This window comes from Hordeum vulgare, chromosome 7H, assembly GCF_904849725.1.
Source record: "Hordeum vulgare subsp. vulgare chromosome 7H, MorexV3_pseudomolecules_assembly, whole genome shotgun sequence".
Classification (NCBI taxonomy): domain Eukaryota; kingdom Viridiplantae; phylum Streptophyta; class Magnoliopsida; order Poales; family Poaceae; genus Hordeum; species Hordeum vulgare.
The window spans coordinates 474,775,587-474,783,304 of NC_058524.1; positions in this window are offsets into that span (position 1 = coordinate 474,775,587).

The following is a 7,718-nucleotide window of genomic DNA, read 5'->3' on the forward strand; positions in this document are numbered from 1 at the left end:
TTACCGGTGGGGCCATCGCACCCGGGTCTATGACAGGGAGGCCCCACGCGTTAGTTGAAATAAAAATTTAAAGATAATGTCTTCTTAAAATAAATAAATAAATAGATATTTAGTTAAAATAATTAATTAACATAATTAGAGTATGACACGTGGGTCCCTCGTTGAATTAATCTGATTAATAAATAATTAATCTTAATAAAAACTTGTGCCTATGACGTTCGGGACCCGCTGGTCAGTTGACCAGTCAAATGTGATGTCAGCATGACATCGCGGTGATGTCATAATAGGATTTTACTAAATCTTTTAAATCTGTTTTTAATTCCTAAATAATTAATAAAACTTTGAAAATTAATATTAAATAATCCGTAAGTCAGATCGAAATATTTTCAACATGAAAGTTGATCAGCAAAGCGAGACGAACCCGGATACACGGCCCGTTCGTCTGTCACGCGTCCCTAGCATAGCAAACATGGAACTTTTCTATCGTTTCCAGTGTAACCGGTAGTAGCCCGAGACCCGGAAAATATCGTCAGATATTCTTCCGACCCGTCTATGACGGATGTTGCTGCGTTAGTTCATGTCTAGCTTGCATCTTTCCATGTCATGCTTTGTGTTGCATCGGTGCTATTATTTATTGTTTCTTCCCCCTCTTCTTACCGGTAGACCCCGAGACTGACGCTGCTGCCGGGTACATCTACGACCCTGCCGATCAGTCCTTTGTCGCAGAGCAGCAAGGCAAGCAAATTCCCCTTGATCATTCCTATATCGCCTATGTCTTTGTTCCTACTGCTTGCATTAGTATTTTGCTACTGTTGTAGTTAACTCCTATATCTGATGCATAGCCTGTTTTTGATGAACTGCTACTTTCAGTCATGTACTTTTAATATGCTTAGTATAGGTGGAGCAGTCATCCCCTCTGACCCCGTAGTTCAGTTGCCCCGCTTGTTTTCAAATCTCGATCTCTGATCGACGAGCCAGACCCGACACAACACATTCACCTCCCCTTCGTTGTACGACGCTACAGGGATACTGTCGGGTACCGAGGGTGACACCTCGCTAAGTACTCCTGATGAAATCTCTGTAGTATAGTTAGTCAGTCGTGGTTATCGAGGGTGATTCCTCTTTCACCATTCCCGATGACGTCTCTGTCGTGCAACCCCGCGAGTGTGGGACCCCCGAGGGTGATTCCTCTAATCCCACCTTGACGGGTACATCGTTCGGGATCCAACGAGGGTGATACCTCGGATTCCCCCCCGATGTTACGACCACACAGTTACTCGACCATGTTACTGGGATCATTGGTGTTTAGTTGTAAAACGGGTGGATTCCCGCGAGACTGTGTTGTTGGCCTAATTAAAATGCTAATGGATTTGGGTATTTGATCTGGGTTGGTCGGAGACCTTTTCGCACTAACCGGCTACGCGGGAAGAATTATGGGTACTCGACGTCGCGGTATCAGCCGAAGCTTTTCAGATGCCAGCAATGTAGCGGCGCGCGCCCGAGTGGTCCCGAGATGCATCGCGCTTGTGATTAAGGGATGCTAGGACTGACGTCGGCCGCCCACGCCACGTGCAGGAGCGTGAAGGGGAACTGGGCCCATGAACCCTTTGTGCTTAGGATTTAGACCGGCGGGCTGGCCTCTCTGATTAGTCTTAGGTGGGGCTGCGACGTGTCGATATTCCGAGGCCGGGCAGGACCCAGAAAAGTATGTCCGGCCAGAGTGTTATCGAGCGTGACGGGACATGTGGTGCACCCCTGCAGGGATGAAAATTAACTATTCGGATAGCCGTGTCCACGGTTACAGGACGACTTGGAGTTGTGCCCCGATCTTTTACAACTACAATTGTTACTTAACTGGAATTAGTTTGCCTCGGGATTGCTTCCTCGCAGGGAGTCGAGGGAGGATCCTTAGGCGTGACCTCCCTTTAATTTTGCTGCAACAATATGACTATTAATGTTTTACCCGTGTTCTACTCTCGTCTATTGCTGCAAGACCCTGAAGATGCTAGTCTTCGACAGGACTAGGCCTTCTCCCTCTATTCTCGCATTGCTGCAGTCAGTCCACATATAACCCCCCCTTCTTTGATACTGATGCATAATTTGAATAGTTCTGATGTAAGACTTGCGAGTACTTTGGATGAGTACTCACCGCTGCTTTGCTCCCCCCTTGTTCCCTTGATCCGTTTGCTGCGACCAGATGATGAAGCCCAGGAGATGGAGGTCCCCGCCGCCGACGACTGCTACCCCGACGGTGCCTACTACTACGTGGAGGCCGCTGATGATCAGGAGTAGTTAGGAGGTTCCCAGGCAGGAGGCCTCGCCTCGTTCGATCGTTGTATCTTTTGTGCTAGCCTTCTCTAAGGCACCCCATGTTTTATGTCTGTACTCAGATATTTGTTGCTTCCGCTGACTCGTGTGCTTATCGAGCTTTCGTATTCTAGCCCTCGAGGCCCCTGGCTTGTAATATGAAGCTGATGTTATTTTATTTGTGTCTAGAGTTGTGTTGTGATATCTCCCCGTGAGTCCTTGGGTTTGATCGTACGCATTTGCGTGTATGTTTAGCGTACGATTAAGCCGAGGGCGTCACAGGTTGGTGGTCGTGGACCTCATATAAATCTGCCCCACCCCCATCAAGGGGGCACTGCAATCTTGAGCTTCCTCTCTGCTGCCCTTCGCTCCATCGAGAAAACCTCCTCTCCTCTCCGTTTCCCTGTCTTTCATGGCGTCTCTTGTCCTCCCTGCGTCCGTCACCGCTAGGCTCTGGCCAAGGAGTAAGTCCCTCGCCCGCGCATCTTTTCCTGATTGTCCTGTGAGTTGCTTGGTGGTTGATCTCTCCTCTTCCCTGATTGCAATCCCTGGCAATGGTGCCAGAACAATGCTTGATGTCAACTGTTCTTCCCCTTTGCAACGGTACCAGAAGAATGCTGCTAGCACTCCCCGGCAACGAAACTAGAATAATGTTGTTGATGGCCCACCAGCGCGTGGGTTCGCAACAGTTTTCGAGGGTAGAGTATTCGACCCAAATTTGTTGATTCGCACGACGGGAGGTGAGAGAATACTCTCAAGTATTAGCAGTTGAATTGTCAGATTCAACCACACCTGAAAGATTAGTATCTGCAAGCAAAGTAGTAACAGCCGAGTAGCGAGTAACGGCAGTGGCAAGGAACAACAGTAGTGACAACAGTAGCAAGTAGCAACAGTAGCAAGCGACAGTAGTAGCAACAGTAGCAGCAGAGCAAGACAAGTAACAACAATAGCAACAATAGTAGCAGCACCAAAGCAAGACAAGTAACCGTAGTAGCAATAGTAGTAGCAGCAGCAGAGCAAAACAAGTGACAGCAGTAGCAACAGTAGGACAAAGTCGTAGGCAATGGGTCGGTGATTTGTTTGGATGATATTCATCATGCAACAGTTATAACACGGAGAGATAAGTGGCTAGCTCCCGTTCGTCAATGTGATGTAGGCATGCATTCCGTGTGTCATCATACGTGCTTAGGGAAAAGAACTTGCATGCCATCTATTCTCCATCCCTCCCGTGGCAGCGGGGTCCAAAAGGAAACTACGTGATATTAGGGTTCTCCTTTTAATAAAGAACCGGACCAACGCATTAGCACTTGGTGAACACATGAACTCCTCAAACTATGGTCATCACCGGGAGTGGTTCCGGTTATTGTCACTCCGGGGTTGCCGGATCATAACACATAGTAGGTAACTACAACTTGCAAGATCGGATCTAAAACACACATATATTGGTGACAACATAATAATTTTAGATCTGAAATCATGACACTCGGGCCCTAGTGACAAGCATTAAGCATGGCAAAGTAGTAGCATCATCAATCTCAGAACATAGTGGATACTAGGGATCAATCCCCATCAAAACTAACTTGATTACATGATAGATCTCATCCTACTCATCACCGCCCAGCGAGCCTACGAATAGATTACTCACGAACGATGAAGAGCTTCATGGAATTGGAGAGGGAAGAAGGTTGATGATGACAATGAAGACGATTTCCCCTCTCCGAAGCCCAAGACGGACTCTAGATCTGCCCTCTAGATGAAGAACAGGTGGTGGCGGCGCCTTCGTATCGCAAATGCGACGAAAACTTCTCTTTTATTTTTTCTGGGACAAAAGGGATCTTACAGAGCTGGAATTGGGGGCGGCAGAGCCGTGTGGGCCCCACAAGCCTGCCCACCGCCACCAGGGGGGTGGTGGCGGAGCCAGGGCTTGTGGCTCACTGGCCCACCCCCTGAGGTGGAACTTGGCGCAGATATTTTTCTTATTTTCCAAAACTGCTCCCCGTAAATTTTCAGGACGTTTGGAGAACTTTGATTTCTCCACAAAAATAACACCAAGGCAAATCTGCTGAAAACAGCGTCAGTCCAGGTTAGTTCCATTCAAATCATGCAAATTAGAGTCCAAAACAAGGGCAAAAGAGTTTGGAAAAGTAGATACGATGGAGACGTATCAACTCCCCCAAGCTTAAAACCTTGCTTGTCCTCAAGCAACTCAGTTGACAAACTGAGAGAGAAAGAAAAACTTTTACAAACTCTGTTTGATCTTGTTGTTGCAACTATGTCTAACTCATAACCAGAATTTCAGCAAGATCAAGTTAACCACATAAGCAAATGACACAAAGGTCTCACGGTAAACTAATATCAATGGCCTAATCAGCTAACGGGCAAATAATAATGAGTTTCAAATACCAACATTTCAATCAAAACAAGCATGAAGCAATATGAATAGATGGTATCTCGCTAGCTCTTTCTGAGACCGCAAAACATAAATGCAGAGCACTTTCAAAGATCAAGGGCTGACTAAACATTGTAATTCATAGCAACGAAGATCCAGTCATAGTCATACTCAATATGAATCAAAAGCAAAGCATAAAAATGACAGAGGTGCTCTCTAATTGGTGTTATATAAGAGGAGGATGACTCGACAGGAAAATAAATAGACAGTCCATTCGCAGAGGGAAGCATTGATTTGCAGAGGTGCCAGAGCTCAAGCTTTGAAAACAGAGATAATAATTTTGGGTGGCATGCTTTCATTGTCAACGCAATGACCAAGAGTTCTAAATATATTCCATGCTACTCATGCTATAGGCGGTTCCCAAACAGAAAAGTAAAGTTTTAACTCCCCCACCACCAACCAATCACACTCCACGGCTAGCCAAATCCTCGGGTACCGTCCATACTAACATCAATCTGGGGGAGTCTTGTTTTACAGTTATGTTTTCGATTTAAGCGTGAAACTGGGCATTCCAATTACCGGCCCCTTTATCGTGAATGATAGTGAATAAACACATGTCAATGATAACACTCCTAGCATGGAAGATACCAATAGCCCCCTGTCAGCACATGAGCGGTTCGGGCATGCAAAACAGATTATTTCTTGAAGGTTTAGAGAATGACACTTGCAAATTTACTTGGAACGACAGGTAGATACCGCAAATAGGTAGGTATGGTGGACTCTCATGGAAAAACTTTTGAGTTTATGGAGGTGGATGCACAAGCAGTATTCCGCTTAGTACAAGTGAAGGCTAGCAAAAGACTGGGAAGCGACCAACTAGAGAGCGACAACAGTCATCAAGATGTAATGAGTTTGACTAACATTGAATGCAAGCATGAATAGGATATAAATCACCATGAACACGAACATCATAGAGGCTATGTTAATTTTGTTTCAACTACATGCATGAACATGCGTGAAGTCAAGCCACTTGAAACATTCAAAGGAGAATACCATCCTATCATACTACATCATAGTCATCTCAAAATCTATGTTGGCATTCATGACAAACCATTATAAGCTCTCAGCTAAATAAGCATGGCATTAGAAACTATGATCTCTAAGTTGTCATTGCAAACATGGTTTTCTCACAACAAAGCTGAATCTAGGTCGACAAGCTAGTCATATTTACAAAAACAAAATAGACAGAGTTCATACCAGCTTTTCAGTCTCAGTCACTTCATCATATATCATCATTGTTGCCTTTCATTTGCACGATCGAACGATGTGAACAATAATAAGCGCATTGGACTAAGCTGAATCTGCACGCAAACACAAAGGAGAAGACAAAATAATATGGCTCTTTGAAAGCTAAACAGGTAAGCATGCAAGAACCACTAAACATTGTAACCAATATCTTCTACCTTCACCCAAAGAAAAAGAAAACTATTTACACGGGAAAACTCCCAACAAGCAAAAGAAGAAAGAAAATCTTTTTGGGTTTTCTCAAAAGGACATAAAACAAGAAAACAAAAATAAACTAGCATGGATAATACAGTGGCAAAGTGTGAACACCGACAAACAAAGTGAAAGCATAAGCATGAATGTGAAGTCGGTGAGAACACGTACTCCCCCAAGCTTAGGATTTTGGCCTAGCTTGGTCTACTCCCATGGATGATCCTCGCAAAACCCAAAGTCATAATGGGTGTTATGCGGGAGTGCTGTAGCCACTGCGTGAATAGCTGCCTCACGAAGTCGAGCAGCCGTTGCCTCCCTCTCATACTCCTCTGCCTCTCCTATGGTTATGTAGTATCTTTGTTTAACCTGGAAGTCAAAGAAAGCAGGAGCAGGAAGGGTACTATGGAAAACATGCTGCCGGTTAAATATCAAGCGGTATAGGAGGGATCCATGATCTCTCTCAAGGAACTGGCAGCGTGTTAGAGCGACACGATCAAGGTAGGCTGTACGGAGAGGAGGGTCTTCTGGACGGATGGATACCCCAAGAAAATTTGCTAAGCATGTAGCATAAACTCCACCAAAGAAATCCCCCTCACTAGCATTTTTATTCAGCCTCCTTGCTATTATAGCTCCCATATTGAAGCTCCTGTCACCTGTTACTGCGCTCTTAAGGATACTAAGGTCGGAAGCGCATAGGTGACAATGTGCACCCTTGCCGTTAATGCACCTACCTATGAAGAGGGCAAGGTAGTGCAAGGCAGGGAAATGGATGCTTCCTATGGTGGCTTGCGTGATATCTCTGGTTTGTCCAACAGTTATACTGGAGACAAAGTCTTTGACCGAAGACTTAGGAGGATCATTAACACAACCCCCATCGGGTATCTTGCAAATCCTATTGAAATCCTCCAGATCCACGATATATGATTTATCATACAGATCAAACAGTATGGATGAGTCACAACCAACTGAGAATTTAAATCTACGCACGAAAGAGGCAGTGAGCATAGCATACTGTTCACATTTATCTGAGAGGAATTCTTCTAACCCGGCATTGCAGACAAGTGTATCAAACTCATCCTTGAAGCCTGCTTCGATCATGAACTCATCGGAAGGCCATTCACATGGTTGTACCTGTGCGTCCCTTAGTTGAAAAGGTTCGGGCTCCCGAAAAGAGAGACAAGGACCCTTCTTACTTGAGGAACCACCATGGAACTTCCTCCTGAACATAATTTCCTTAAGCTGAAATTTTTGAAGTTCAAGAGAAAAGTGAATAAAGACCCACCACACCTTGTAGCAACTACTCCTACTAGTGCCTAGAGATCGTATCACGCGCTAAAACTACTTGGGACCAGCTAAAATCAACATTTCTAGCTCAATAACAGGGTCACCAAGGTAGCAAAAATACGTGAAGGATAAAGCACTAGAGCAAAAACTAATTGGACCAATGGAGGAGTCACTTACTAAGGAGTAATTTCCCCAAAACGGTTCGGAGAATGGTGCTTTGAGCAAGGAGATCAAAAATCAC